The 14,721-nt window shown below is 43.4% G+C and overlaps 1 protein-coding gene across 2 annotated transcripts in view; it reads left to right on the forward strand.

Annotated features, from left to right (window-relative positions):
- HPCAL1 (hippocalcin like 1) overlaps positions 1 to 14,721 on the forward strand; it is a 111,311-nt gene that overhangs the window by 2,443 nt on the left and 94,147 nt on the right. Inside the window, exon 1 of one of the 2 annotated variants that reach the window (XM_026655431.1) lies at positions 4,370 to 4,436. The exons of the other annotated variant lie outside the window; for it this stretch is intronic. The gene's annotated coding sequence lies outside the window, so the exon portion shown is untranslated. Of the gene's footprint in view, positions 1 to 4,369; positions 4,437 to 14,721 lie in introns of those variants that run through there. 2 annotated transcript variants of the gene reach the window in all.

Consider the following 14,721-nt stretch of genomic DNA (forward strand, 5'->3'; position numbering starts at 1 on the left):
ATCGGGTGGCAGCTCCCAAGGGGGTTTCTGTGATCCAACCCGTCACACCACCACCTTGGGCCAAAGCTCCAGCCCCACTCCTGAGGCTGAAGTCAAAGCCAGAGGGCTTCAGCCCTGAGTGGCAGGGCTCAGGTTATACCCCCTCCCCCCCCCCCGGGTCTGAAGCCCTTGGACTTTGGCTCCCACACCCTGGGGCTTGGGTCCTGCCCCCTTGCCCTGAGCTGGTGGGGCTTGGGTGGGCTCAAATTTTGGTCCCCCCCTCCTCAGGTCATGTAGTAATTATTTTTTTTTGTCAGAAAGGGGTCGTCGTGCAATGAAGTTTGAGAACCCCTGCTCTAATCTAGTGAGACATGAGGAAACCTCTGATCATGCTAGCAGCTCTTTCCTTGTGGTAGACTGCAGGGTACTATTGTTCTGAATTAATAATACAGATTACTTTGTGGTCCAAATGATATTAAAGTTGGGGTATGACTGTTTTTTTCCCCCCGGGGGGCCACATGAGCCACTGGCTAGAAATGGTAACATTCCAAAAAAAGATAATGCATCCGTTGTTTGGACTTGAGTGGGGCAGAAATGCTAGTAATTCGAGCTTTAACTTTCTGGGTTGTAGATTTTTCTTAATGTTATGGTGATGAGTGATGCATTGGATATACAGCCTATACGTCTGTGCACGTGTGCAGAATGTGCTGATGTTGGGGATGTTGCTTTTCTGAGTATGTTGATTGTTTCTTAAAACCTGACTTTAGGTCAGTTCAACAACTAAGTCTGTCTTCCCTTGACTGCAAGAGAAATCAATTTTTAAAACTGTATTCAGCCCTCAGTTTCTAGTATTAAACAAAATGTTTTGATCTAGGATCAGTTCCTCTTGGCCGTAGTCTACATCAGAAAATGTATACTGAAGTTGGGCTGCACGGAGAAGAAACAGAGCTTAACTCATGTTACGTAAATTACCTCTTGCCAACAGAAATTAATCTCCAGATCATGTTGACTGTATTAATGAAGTAACATGCTGCATCAGGTGTCTGTGCAATAGGTTGTCTGTGACTGTAGGATTTCAGTTTGCAGAGCTGTTAGTTTTAACCTTAATAAGCGTAAAATGTTTTTTAAATGTCTGAAATTCCAAATGCTACAATAACATGCTGCCATTCTGAAGTTGAACAAATGTATAAGCTTATTTTATCTTCACTTTGCCAGTCTATTGCCGAACAAAAGCTTTCACAAGCTTGTGGTGGTGTGATAATCCTCTAAACCAACACATTGAGTCTCCCAGCCAATAGGTCTTCTGCCTGTTGTCATGTTCTGCTTCAAAGTATAATAGCAAAGTATCTGTGTACTCTTAAACAAAACATTGAAGTCAAATATCTGCCTGCCTCCCGAATTTACAGCTGAAAGAATAAATGCTGAAATGATTCTTCTGGAAATCTTGTGTGTCTCTGGAAGTTCAGTATTTTGTTATTTTTTTTTTTAAACCAGGAGATCTGTTGGTTCAAATATACAATAAAAAGTGCATTTCTTTGTACTTGAATACTTCAGTGGTGCTATAAGGTACAAGTTTGAGGCTGAATCGGTTTAACAATCTGAGATGTTCTGTAATTCCTCTGGAGTGCACTGGCTGAGATATGTAAGTGCTATTAAAAAGTATTATTTATAACTCATAAGGTGACTAGTAAGACCTGTGTGGTTTTTTTTTTTTAGACATCTGAATTACCAACATGGAAGAAACCACAAATGCTACTCTGCGACTCCCTCTCTTCCTAATATACGCAGCTCTTCCTTGTCCTTTTTGTATCTAATCCTTTCATGATTAAGCAGGAATCAAGTAGTTCAGTGAATTCTTATTACTAGTTCACATTAGCCAAAGTGTGCTTTGCTCTGAATCAGACTTCTCCTGCAGGAAGCATTCCAGTTGAAAACTGATAGACTCCCACCCACCCCGGTATTTTTGGATGATCAAACTACCTGAGAGAGAGTCTACTTGAAAACTAGTCAACTCAAAAGCATGAAGTAAATGTAGCCTCAGCTACTACACTTGCCTTTGAGGCCCTCTGCAGGTTTTACATTAGCATTTTTTAAAAGGGTTTTCTTGCCCCTGTTGCAGCATACTTGTACAGACAGCCGAGCAGATTGACTGCCCTGGTGTAGTCACGTAACTGAATGGGCATGTAGTAAACAAACCAGGAAAAATAATTTTCTCTAATATTTCAGAGTAGCAGCCGTGTTATTCTGTATCCGCAAAAAGAACAGGAGTACTTGTGGCACCTTAGAGACTAACAAATTTATTTGAGCATAAGCTTTCGTGGGTTACAGCCCACTTCATCGGATGCATAGAATGGAACACCCACAAAAAAGATATTTATACATACAGAGAACATGAAAGGGTGGAAGTAGCCATACCAACTGTAAGAGGCCAATCAATTGAGATGAGCTATCATCAGCAAGAGGAAAAAAACTTTTGAAGTGATGATCGAGATGACCCATAGAAGGTGTGAGGATACTTAACATGGGAAAATAGATTCAATTAGTGTAATGACCCAACCATTCCCAGTCTCTGTTTAAACCTAAGTTAATTGTATCTAATTTGCATATTAATTCAAGTTCAGCAGTCTCTCTTTGGAGTCTGTTTTTGAAGTTTTTGTTGTTGTTGTTGTTGCAAAATTGCCACTTTCAAGTCTATCACTGAGTGGTTAGAGAGGTTGAAGTGTTCTCCCACTGGTTTTTGAATGTTATGATTCCTGATGTCAGATTTGTGTCCATTTAGTCTTTTGCGTAGAGATTGTCCGGTTTGGCCAATGTATATGGCAGAGGGGCATTGCTGGCACATGATGGCATATATCACGTTGGTAGATGTGCAGGTGAACGAGCCCCTGATGGTGTGGCTGATGTGATGATAGCTCATCTCAATTGATTGGCCTCTTACAGGTGGTATGGCTACTTCCACCCTTTCATGTTCTCTGTATGTATAAATATCTCTTTTGTGTGTGTTCTATTCTATGCATCCGATGAAGTGGGCTGTAGCCCACGAAAGCTTATACTCAAATAAATTTGTTAGTCTCTAAGGTGTCTCTAATATTTCAGTAATAGTAATATGGACATCTTCAGAAAGGTTTCAGAGTAGCAGCCGTGTTAGTCTGTATCCGCAAAAATAACAGGAGTACTTGTGGCACTTTAGAGACTAACAAATTTATTAGAGCATAAGCTTTCGTGGGCTACAACCCACTTCTTCGGATGCATATAGAGTGAAATATATTGAGGAGATATATATACACACATACAGAGAGCATGAACAGGTGGGAGTTGTCTTACCAACTCTGAGAGGCCAATATATATCTCCTCAATATATTTCACTCTATATGCATCTGAAGAAGTGGGTTGTAGCCCACGAAAGCTTATGCTCTAATAAATTTGTTAGTCTCTAAGGTGCCACAAGTACTCCTGTTATCTTCAGAAAGAAGACTTTAAAATAGATGGCGTCCCTTTTAAGTATCCAATAATGTTATTAGAAAACATTTAGATGGTGCGGTATAGAAATATGGAGACTTTATGAGGGAGGTTGAATATTAGAAGTATGAAGTGAGTTTGACAGTGTGAGATGACCTGACAAGTTTGCCATCTTTCAGGGCTAAAGGTCATGCAGTTAGTTGAGAAGTCAGATTATGATTTTTGGTGTTTTTGGACAATGTTTCTATTGTAACAAATTCACTAGTGTACATCTTGTAAAGGTGTTTGTTTTTTTTCTTTCCCAGACATGAGCATGTTGGTGTATGCAATCTACTACCCGAAAAGAAAGCCAGGAACACTTCATTGTGAATGTCTTGGTGTGTGTTTAGTTCTAGTGATTAAGTTGTAGGCTGTTGTAATTTATTGAAAACACAAACATTACTCTTGACAGAGATTGATGGTGTAGGTCAGGCTTCAGTTAAGGAAATGTATCTTATTGTTGGCTGAAAGTTGGCAAGTGTCTTGTGCTAAGTCATTATAGAACTGGCAGTGGCGTGGGTGGCGGGGAGGAAAAAAGAATGCCTTCTGGGGGCCCAAAGCCAAGTCTGTGTGGGTGTATTGTGAGCCTTTCTTTCCATGTTTTTAATTTGCCTCAACACTGAGCAGACAAGCACATCGGTACAGAATGGACGCCTTTGTTGCTCTGTAGTGTCAAGATTTTTTTCGGTTCTGTAAAGTGTATTGTGAATGGAATTCCTCTATTCTTGGCTCTGTGCCCCTTGTGTAGGGGGAGGAAAGCTTGTAGTTGTACTGCCGATAGTCTGATCCTGGTTTGGAGGGCGTCACTTGCTTTCTCTTATTTTGATTGGGTGTTCAGCAGTAAATAATCTTTCCCAAAACTTACTGCATTGCATTTCTTAGAACAAAGGTCGTCTGGTGGTGGCAAAATGATCTGTTTTTAAAAAAGTAGAGCATGAGTTATGAAACTTCAGTGTTTGGTAAGTTTTTTTGTGTGGGTTTATAACCACTAGCACTTGATTTTCATACACTTAATAATTAACTGTTGTAGAATTTAAAAAATGGCCTAATTGTGATCTATTAATATTTTAATTAAGGAAAATACCAGTATCTGTGAAGCATATTAGATTATATTGCAAACCCTTGTTGTTGTCTTTTCACTGAAAGAGAGAGGATTCCTTAGCAGCAGTGAACTTTGGTGTGAATTCTAGAAGGTGGAGAGGAAGGGGGAGGAGAAGCGAGATAAGCATGGAATTAGGTTTAATAGATAGTAGAAAGCAAGTGGTGATTAGACACCACTTGGTTGTTTTTTCCTTTTGGGTTGGGATTTATTGCACTCAGAGCTTCTGTATGTTCCTTTGCTTCAGGAGGATTCTAAGGGCTTTCTTAGAAACTAATGATCTTATGCAATAGGTGGCACAGAAAGTACTCGGATTGAACCCAGTTTTTCTCCCCCCTCCCCCCGCCCCAGGGAATACCATAACATAAAATGGGTGTTTCAAATGCAGATATTTTCTAAATTGCTGCCTTGTGATTAATCTCTGTAATACAGTCAGAACCTTTTAAGTGAACATTGTAACATGTGCCAATGCTAAGGATGCTGATGTTTCCTTCCCATCCTTGTGGGATGTTGTTTTTACTGGTGCCACTGGCCAGTAAAGCACAGCAAGTATGAGTAAATGGTTTATCTTTTCACTGATGGGACCTTAAAATCTCTCTTGAGACACCAAGAGGTCTCGGTCCATACTGCAGGGATTATAGTGGCATAGCTATTCTTCGATTGACCTATTTGCGTCTAGACCAAGGATTAGGTCGGCATAGCTTTGGCACTTACACCCCTGAGCAGTGTAACTATGTTGACCTAACTTTTAAGTGTAGACCAGACCTAATTCTCCTTTGACTTACATAGATGTAAATTGCGAGTAACTCCACTGAAGTCAATTAAGGGCTTGTCTACATTACAGCTGGGATTGACGCTGCAGCAATTGATCCACAGGAGGTCAATTTAGTGGGTCTCATGAAGACCCACTAAATCGACCACCGATCACTCGGACTTCAACTCCGGTACTCCACCAGATCGAGAAGAGGAAGGGGAGTCAACGGGAGAGCGTCTCCCGTTGACACCGAGTAGTGTGGACCCTGCAGTAAGTAGATCTAAGCTACGTCAATTTGAGTTATGCTATTCACATAACTCAAATTGTGTAGCTTAAATTGACTTTCCCCTTTAGTGTAGACAAGGCCTAAGATACACTTGTGCAGTTGAGGAGTATTGTGTGGAAGGTGTTTTTAAATTAAAAAAAAAGTTTGGATTGCCTTTAGGAAATTGACTTCCAGTGAAGAGCTTGGTAGCTGGATTTTTTGTTGTTGTTTTTTTTGCAGGAGATTAGGGAGGTTTTTTTTTTTTTTTTTTTTTCCTCTAGGATGTTAAAAAACTAAATAGACTGCAAGAGTTTCACCTCCTTTTCCCTCTTCTCTCCTCCCCCCCGTCAAACACACAATCTTGAAGAATCCTATTAACCACAATGTCAAATGCTTTATCTTGAAGCTGTTGCTTCTAAAAGGTAAGTCCCAGGCTGGTGTTTTTCAAATCTCTGTAAAACATTGTTGTTTTAGAGTCTAATCCTGTTTCATTTGGAGTTGATGGGCCTGAAAGAGAATAGGAGCAAGTCTTTAGAGCTACCTGTTGACGTTACTATGATGCAAGAAGATTTCTAATTCACATAACTTTGTTTTCTGCACTCAGACCTGATCTCTGAAACATACATTGTGAGTGAGAGAAAATAGTGCTCATTCTGGAGAATGTTGGTTTGTTACAGTATTGTAAATTTCAGTCTTTCATAGAGATCAGTCATAATTTCTAAGGGACATTTTTCCTCTGACAATACACAGAATAAGAGCGGACTGTTCTTACCATATTAAAGAAAAGTACATAATTTAGACTCCTTTCCATTAGGATATAACCTACGCTTTACTTTCCCAATGCTGCAATTTCTTCTTAAATAAGGCCCTGATTCTGTAGTCTGATCTGTACAGGCGGAACCCCTGTGCTCCTGCAGAGCCCAGTTGACTTCAGTGGGATTATTCATAGGACTAAGGGTCTGCCTTCATAGATCAGATTGCACAATCAACTCTGCTATTCACAGGGTGAACTTCATTGCAGAGCTCTGCCTCTGTCACTAAAAACAGATTCCCGAGTTTCTCTTTCTCACTAAGCAGCCGCGAGAGGGGGTCTGCATGGAAGCAGATTGGCTGGAACTGAGGCCTGGTAAGGTAGAAGTGATGCTTGTTGGTCAAGGGAATGCTCGAAAAGAGCAGGCTGAAGGAGTGCCTGCACCGGTCAGTGAGGGTATACATCCACCTTTTGTCAACGTGATTTTGTCTTCTGGGAGTTTTATTGTATCCATGCTCTTCCTGCCCTCCAGCAGCAGTGACTGTAACTGTTCCTCACTGGTTGACTTTGATCTGTGCCTTTGTTCCCTCCAGGCGGGGCCAGTATGGCATGTTGCTTAGGTTTATCCTTTTAACATCCAGGTCAACAGGTCTGAAGGCACCTTTCCACTTTCTGAGTGAGACCGGCTGCTGTGAGCTCCTCACACAAGTGCCCACTACTCAGATCTTTGCACTAATGCACAGCTGGGGACAATTCATGGTGCTAGTGGTTATCTTTAGAAGTCTGAATGGTCTGGGTGCTGATCCTCGGAGAGACCCTCTCTCATCCTGATTGGTTATAGATCACTTTGATTCATAAGATTGACCGTTCTGGCTAGCAGCAGGACACCGTCAGTTGAGGATTTCCTAGCATGGGAATTTGCTCACCCATAGTAGCGTGCCAGAGCCTGAGTCTGGGGAGTTTCAAAGCTTGTTATGGGGTCCATTTATTTTGTTCTGTGTTTGGGTGATTTGGCTGAGATTTAGCTTTGTTTCCATTTTTGTTTTTGCTTGTATTTAGTTGCTTGGTGCCTGATCTGTTGTCGGGTCTGCTAAGGGTAGCTAGTGGCAGTTCTAGCTTCCTGCCTTGTGATGGGGAGAGGCTATTAATAACAGAAGCCCTTACCTGCCATACATATAAGGGCTATAAAAATGAATAGCATTTCCTGAGCAAACTTAAAATTCTTCTTCCACCCTAGAAATTACTGTGCATGTATGAAAGCCCCAGATTATTTAATATCAATATTGCAGTAGCTACTAGGAGCCAACCTGGTGAGTGCCCCAAAAATATGAGCCAGTGGTGTTTTTTAAATATTACAAGGCATATAGCTGTGCATTTCACTCGTGGGTTTCTCTATTCTGTTTGTCCACTTAGACCCTGATCTTGCAAACACGTAATAATCCAATTGAAATAGTGGGAATACTCCCTGTGCTTAAAATTAAGCATGTGCTTAAGTGTTGGCAGGATAGGACATCATAGATTATAAGCTCCATGTTTTCCTATGTGCTTGTACAATACCCTGCAAAATGCCCCCAACCCCATATTGATTGGGGCCTCTTGGTGTTTATATATATAAAACAATAAATATTTGACAGCAAGCACCGGTGCGTCCAGTTTAAAGGCAGTAAGAGGCTGCATTGACCTTGACCATGACCATGGTACAAGCAAAACAGTGCTTCCAGCAGCATTTAGGATGTCATGATAAAGAATCTCTAGGATTAAGGCAGCCTCCTTCTATCACCTTCCTCTCTCTGCGCCCATGGCTGCTCCCTCAGAGTAAACATACACCAAGCAGTCGGTGTAAATTACAGCTCTGTGCTTGCTCTGATCGAGCTAGCATGCTAACAATGGAAGCATAGCTGTGACCGCATGAGTAGTACCTGGAGTCTCCGATGGGATCTAACTCAAGACAACTAGCCCCGCTGACTGCTGGTGCTGCCATGGCTGTGCTTCTGTTTTTAACTCACATTGAACTAGCACAGATGTGTCTCCTTGAGCTGGAATTTACACCTGGTTCTAGTGTAGACATACCCTTAAGGTTCAGGACAGCAGGCTCAGTATTTGAGCTTCAGGGGAGGTAGTGTTGCAGTATAAGAGTAGGGTTGCCACCTTTCTAATTGCTGGTAACCAGATTCCCCCAAGGCTCCACCCCTGTCGCTTGCTTGATCATCTGAAGGAACCTGCTTGCAGGTAGGAGGCATCCCCTGCTGAGCAGGGACTGGTGTGGGTTCATGACCCGGTGCCTGCCCCAGCCCTGACGTAACTGGACTTTTGGGTTTGGTGCCATTTAGGGTTGCCAGATCCCCTTTTTGACTGGACTTTCTGGTTGAAAACTGGGCATCTGGCAATCCTAAATGGCTCCTGGACACAGAAGCCAAAAACCGGACCCTCCGAGTAAAGCCTGGACAGGTGGCAACCCTATATGAGAGGCAGCAGGCTAAGGGGCCTAAATAGGATGATCTGTAGAGGGGTCAGATCAGTCTATTGCACACACCTTGACCCTCTATTAGATAAGAGTGGTGAAGGCATCCTTGCTCCTTCCCCAGCTGGTCCAGTGGCTGTTTCCTCTCCCTTAATTCCTTGCCTTGCCCACAGACCATAAGTCAGAGAAGGAAGCTTGCACAGGGAGGAGTGGGGTGATGGGGAGACAGCGGTTGCAGCTTCCAGGAGAGGAGCAAGTACACTTCTGCTCGTCAGAGGGCTGGTGGCCGAGCAGCAGCCTAATCCCGACATCCTCTTTTTTTCCCCTCAGGCTCATTCTTTCCTCATCCCGGGCTGTTGGTCCCTCTTGCCCCCAACAGCTGTTCAGACTGTCTTGACTCCCCAAATCAGTCACTGATGCCCTTTATCAACCTCCGAGACAGAGATTGAGAGGGAAGTCGCTTTAATCTTAAATGTGCTTGTAAACAGGACCCTGTGTGCTCTGCAGCACAATGGAACAACATTCTGTGGCACGCGCTCCTAAATTCCACAACATTTGTTTGTTCTTCACAAAATATCCCACATTCCCATCCCTCCCAAGCTCCCTCGCAGACAAAGGAATGGCTCCCCGCTGAAAATGCTCAATGATGTTAAAAATAAAGATACATGAATTTTACAATTATTTTATTTTTACGATGTATGCAAAATTATATAAACAATTTTGTGGCTGTTCCCTAGGTAGCCTGGCTTGGTAGGCCTTAGCTCAGGGGTGGGCAAACTTTTTGGCCTGAGGGCCACATTGGGGTTGCGGAACTGTATGGCGGGCCGGGTAGGGAAGGCTGTGCCTCCCCAAACAGCCTGGCCTCTGCCCCCCTCAGAACCCCTGAAGCATCTGACCCCCCCCGGACCCCACCCCCATCCAACCCCCCCGCTCCCTGTCCCCTGACTGCCCCGACCCCTATCCACACCCCCATCCCCTCACAGACACACCTGGAATCCCACACCTATCCAACCATCCCTGCTCCCCATCCCCTGACCGCCCCCCCATCCAACTGCTCCCTGTCTCCTGACTGCCCCCCGAACCCGTTGCCCCTTATCCATCCCCCGCCACCTTACCATGCCGCTCAGAGTGGCAGGAGCTCACAGCCGCCAAGCCGGAGCCAGCTACGCCACCCAGCGCGCTGGCGTTGCATCGCGCTGAGGCTGCGGGGGAGAGGGGACAGTAGGGGAGGGGGGAGGGGCCAGGGACTAGCCTCCCCGGCTGGCAGCTCAGGAGCTGGGCAGAACGGTCCCGCGGGCTGTAGTTTGCCCACATCTGCCTTAGCTCATGTGATGTTATCTAGTCACCCAAGTCAAACCTCTCTCTCCTCCACCTCTGCCCCCATGTATGCTGAGGAAGGGGGAGCTTGTAGCTAGCTTCAGTGTCTCATCTCCCTGGCTCCCCAGGCCGGCCAGTAGTGCTGTTCTCCAGGCTGCTCAGCTCGCCAGTTTGCACATCTGGCTCGCCCCTGCTCCCTGGCTGCAAACTGGACTCCAGCTGTGGTTCCCCAAATCCCTGCTGCCTGATTCCATGGAACAATGCAAAGAGTGTGCATGGTACTCCAATGAATTACTTCTTGTGGGGTGAGCAGGAAGCAAGAGGCAGCTGCAGGCAGGTCCCAAGAGGGGAGAGCTGCAGTGAATTAGCAAAATTCCACAGTCCAGAAGCTGAGATTCATGGCATCGGGGGAGGGGACTTCATTTTCCATGGTTATGAAATTGCAGAGTCAACAGAGTCGTGATTGAGGTGAATGGGGCAGTGTCTGCCTCTTGGAGCTATTGTATCAGGCTCTCTGCAGACTTTTCTTTAAAATTCTAGTTTAAGAGCAGGCAGACATCAATACTCATTGCCCATTTTCAAGGTCTTCTCTGCAACCATAAAGATTAGAAACATAATTCTTTATTATTATTATTATTATTATGTTAACTTTTTTATATTATTTTATATAATTATTATTATATTTTAAGATGAGATTCTGTCATGAAAAATTATGTTGCAAATTCCATGGCTGGGAAATCCACTGGGCTTTCTTTATGGCCCCTCCATATATAGGGCAGCATGGGCATGAGGGCAGAGTTAAGGGTTTTCGAGGTACTTTAACTCTACAATCCCATATTTTACCCTTTCTTTTTTTTTTTGGTAACTTTTAGGTCCTGTCTTTCAAAAGTTCAAGCTCTTCAAAATATTGTGTTCTATTACGTTTTTTCCCAGTATGTTTATTGATGCATATTTACAACCTTAACTCTAGTCTAACAAAGGGTTTGTTTTTTCCTGTGGATGTACTTGATGAATTGTACTGCAGTTAATGCCACCCCTTGCGCTCCCCCCCCCCCCTCAAAAAAAGCCTTTATAGTGCAGCCAAACACACAGTGTATAGCTTTAATAGCTACCATCCTGGGAAGTGCAACAGAAAGAGGATAAAAAGAGGAAGGGAAGGATAAACTTCCTGAACAATGAACGTATAATGATATAATTGTGTTAATCTTATTGGAAAGAGTTTAGCATTAAAAGAGGAAATGGGGTAAATATAACTGGCACTGTTCCATCCCATACTGCCTTTATCTCTTTTTACTCTAAGCCAATAGTTTGTGCCCAGTCAGGCCAAACAGTATGTGGCATTTGTCAATCCCCTCTTCAATTCAGGAAGGAAAAAAATAGCTATGTGAAATAAATTAATTTCATGATGACACTTGAAGGCCTGCAAAATTAGATTTAATATGCTTAGTCATAGTGGAGAATTAGACTTTCCATGCTTCTTTCTTTCTCTTGTAAACAGAGTCTGTGTGGGTCTAGTACAGTTTGTGATCTTATTGCTTAAATGTTGGGATCAATCACATGATAACTTGAAATTAACATTCTTTTTGGAGTAGATAAGTAAAGTTAGCTTAGCAAATTTTTAACAGTAACGGTAATTCACAATCGGAACAACTTACTGAGGGTTGTGTGGTTTCTCCATCACTGGCAATTTTTAAATCACAATTGGAAGTTTATCTAAAAGATATGCTCAAGTTCAATCAGGAATGAATTAAGGAAAGTCCTGTGGCCTGTGTTATACAGAAGGTCAGACTCACTAGATGGTCACAATTGTCCCTCCTGGCGTTATCTATGAATATTGGCTTAGCACTTCTTTACTGATGTAGTACTGAGGAAGTCGTCTTACCCATAGTTTGTTTAAACTTACTTAAATTTGTACTGCTGCTTAACGTGATCTATTATTGTTTTCTATAGAACCCAAGATCATGCTGGATGTTTACAAGGTCCCTGCTTGTGTAAAATGGGCTGGAAGTTTCAAATATACATTAGGAACTAAATTGGTCACCGAAGATGCCTAGATAGCAAGCTTCTGCAAAAGGGGACATTGTAGTGTGTTTGCCCTCAGTGGGAAATTATTGACCAATTTATAAAAAGCATCCATTAGTAAGAAGTACTCAAGTCAAGTACCTAATGTAACATAAAAGTGCAATTTCAGCCTTGCTGTAGGAGGGCAAAACTCCATTAAAGTCAATAGAGTTGCATCTGCATGTACTAAAATGAATCTGGCCTAAATTAGGCCCTTCTGTAGAAGACTTGAATATTTTTATTTTTTGTACCAACTTTGTTCTCTAACTTTTTTCTTGTGAATTTGGCAAGGATAATTGATTTTTGGTTTTGTTTGTATTGCGGCAATGCATTACGGTCGTGTCAGTCAAGGCTCCATTGCACTAGGCAGACTTCTGGCAGTTTTTATAGTGTCTGTTAAGCCCTTGAGAAAAAAATGTCCAATAAACAACCTAACTTTCGGTGATGCTGTGAATCTGGCTGTTTGGAGATGAACAGTAACTATTCATTTTGAGGGTTGTCACCCACCATTTATGTACATCAGCTGTAAAAATATTTCTGTATCCTAAACAAAACCGACATAAAACACACATGGGTACAATGTACCATGTCAATGTATCTTGGATTATTTCTTTAAAATTCCAGTTTAAGAGCAGGGGATATACTAGATGATCTAATAGATATTGTCTGACTAGTACGATCCTGTATCTGTCTATGGAATGGATGAAGGAAGAGGCTTCTGCCTGTGCAGTAATATATAAGTGCAACTGCACATTAAATCATTAGGCATTGTCAATTTAAAAAAAAAAATCAGAGTAGGATTCCAACTTTATGTAGAGAAGACTCTAAAAGGGGAAGCTGTGTTTTGAGAGCTTGTGTAAGCACCCAGTGAATAGCATATAGTAGCATATTTTCAGGCTCTGCTAATTTGTAGTTTGCTGCCTCTGGCTTGTTTCACTTTTCGCTTACTAGAGTGAGACCTTACAGTGCCAAAACAGTGTTCATTTTTTTTTTTAACTTGCTTTTGCTGGTGATTTAGCATCACACTTTTTCTCTGGCTTTCCACTTGCAGGGAGATGAGCCTGCCTGCGTTCAGCTTCACCGCTGCAGATTAAACTTCTCAAACACTGTCCGTTTTGCTTAGTAAGCAGGTGGCGGGTGCCTGTAATACTGAGGCACACTTCATGTTGCAAAGGTTAATGATGGAATGCTTCGTATGCAGATGACAGAAGGAGAAAAACTGAAGATGAGGAGTTGGCCGTTGATGGACACATCTGTGTTCTAACTGAAAACAGACGATTCTAAAGCGTGAGAAAACAAAGTAGCCTGGGAATCTGTCCTTTTATTCGGTGGATGTAAGTGGTTTCCCAAATTAACCAACAAAATCTATAGGGAATAGGGTGACCAGATGGTAACTTGAAAATATCGGGACCGCCTGCAGCGACAATTCGGCAGAGGGTCCTTCAGTCGCTGACGGTCTTGGGTGGCATTTCGGCGGTGGGTAATAAACCTTGCCGCCAAAGACAGAAGTACCCGCCGCCGAAATGTCGCCGAAGACAGTCAGCGACTGAAGGACCCTCTGCCGAATTGCTGCCGAAGACCCTCCCGGATAGATCTTTCGTGGCCCAGTGGTTAGGCCATTAGCCTGGGACTCACGAGACCAGGATTCAGTTGCTTGCTTCACCGCAGACTTCCTGTGTGATCTTGGGCAAGTCACTTGGTGTCTCTGTGCCTCAGTTCCACATCTGTAAAGTGGGATAATAGTACCTCCCAGGGGAGCTGAGCAGATAAATACACTAGGAAGCCTCAGATGTTCCAATACTATGGTAATCAGGGCCTCAATAGATAGAAAATGTGGCATGTTACTGTCCAAAGCAGAGGAAGGAAGGATTAGGAGCTCCAGCTGCTCAGCCCCTCCATGTAGTACTGGCTCTGCTGATGCGTATGTGTGTGGCAGAGGGGCTGGAGAAGAGCTGTGGAGTATTAACTGCTCTTTATGACATCATCATTGGGTTTGGGCACATTTCTGAATGGAAATGGACTTGGGGTGAAAGCTCTTCAGCAGGGTAGGGCAAACTGGCCACATCTTATCGCTTCTCCCCCCAGACCCTCCCCCCCAAATTGGTAGAACTGGGGGGGGGGGGGACCCTGAGTGAGACTTTGGCTTCTCAGCTCCTCTGAGGTTTTACATGTAGGGTTAGCATGTCACCATTTATTGCAGGGAGCATGAATCTCTTTCCTGACTGCTTGATGCTGACCTTGTGAATTACACCTGCATGCTCACGTGGCCATATTGCCCAATAGGTCCATGAGAGATTGTGGATGTAGCAATTTTAAGGACACTCTTTTAAAGAGGAGAGTTGGGCCAGCAGAGGGATCCAAAGGAGTAGGTGGCTGGCCAGCATGTATTGGACAGATGCAGTGTGTCATCTGGCCTAGGGGAGGAGCGTGAGTGTAGTGTAAATGCTTGGATAGCAGTGTGCACAAGAGTGGAGTAGTGAGGGAGGAGAGAGGCTAAAGGAGCTGTAGAACTGGCCAAGCAAAGCGCCCTGTTAAA

This window comes from Terrapene carolina, unplaced genomic scaffold (assembly GCF_002925995.2).
Source record: "Terrapene carolina triunguis isolate 2854851 unplaced genomic scaffold, T_m_triunguis-2.0 Scaffold42, whole genome shotgun sequence".
NCBI lineage: Eukaryota > Metazoa > Chordata > Testudines > Emydidae > Terrapene > Terrapene triunguis.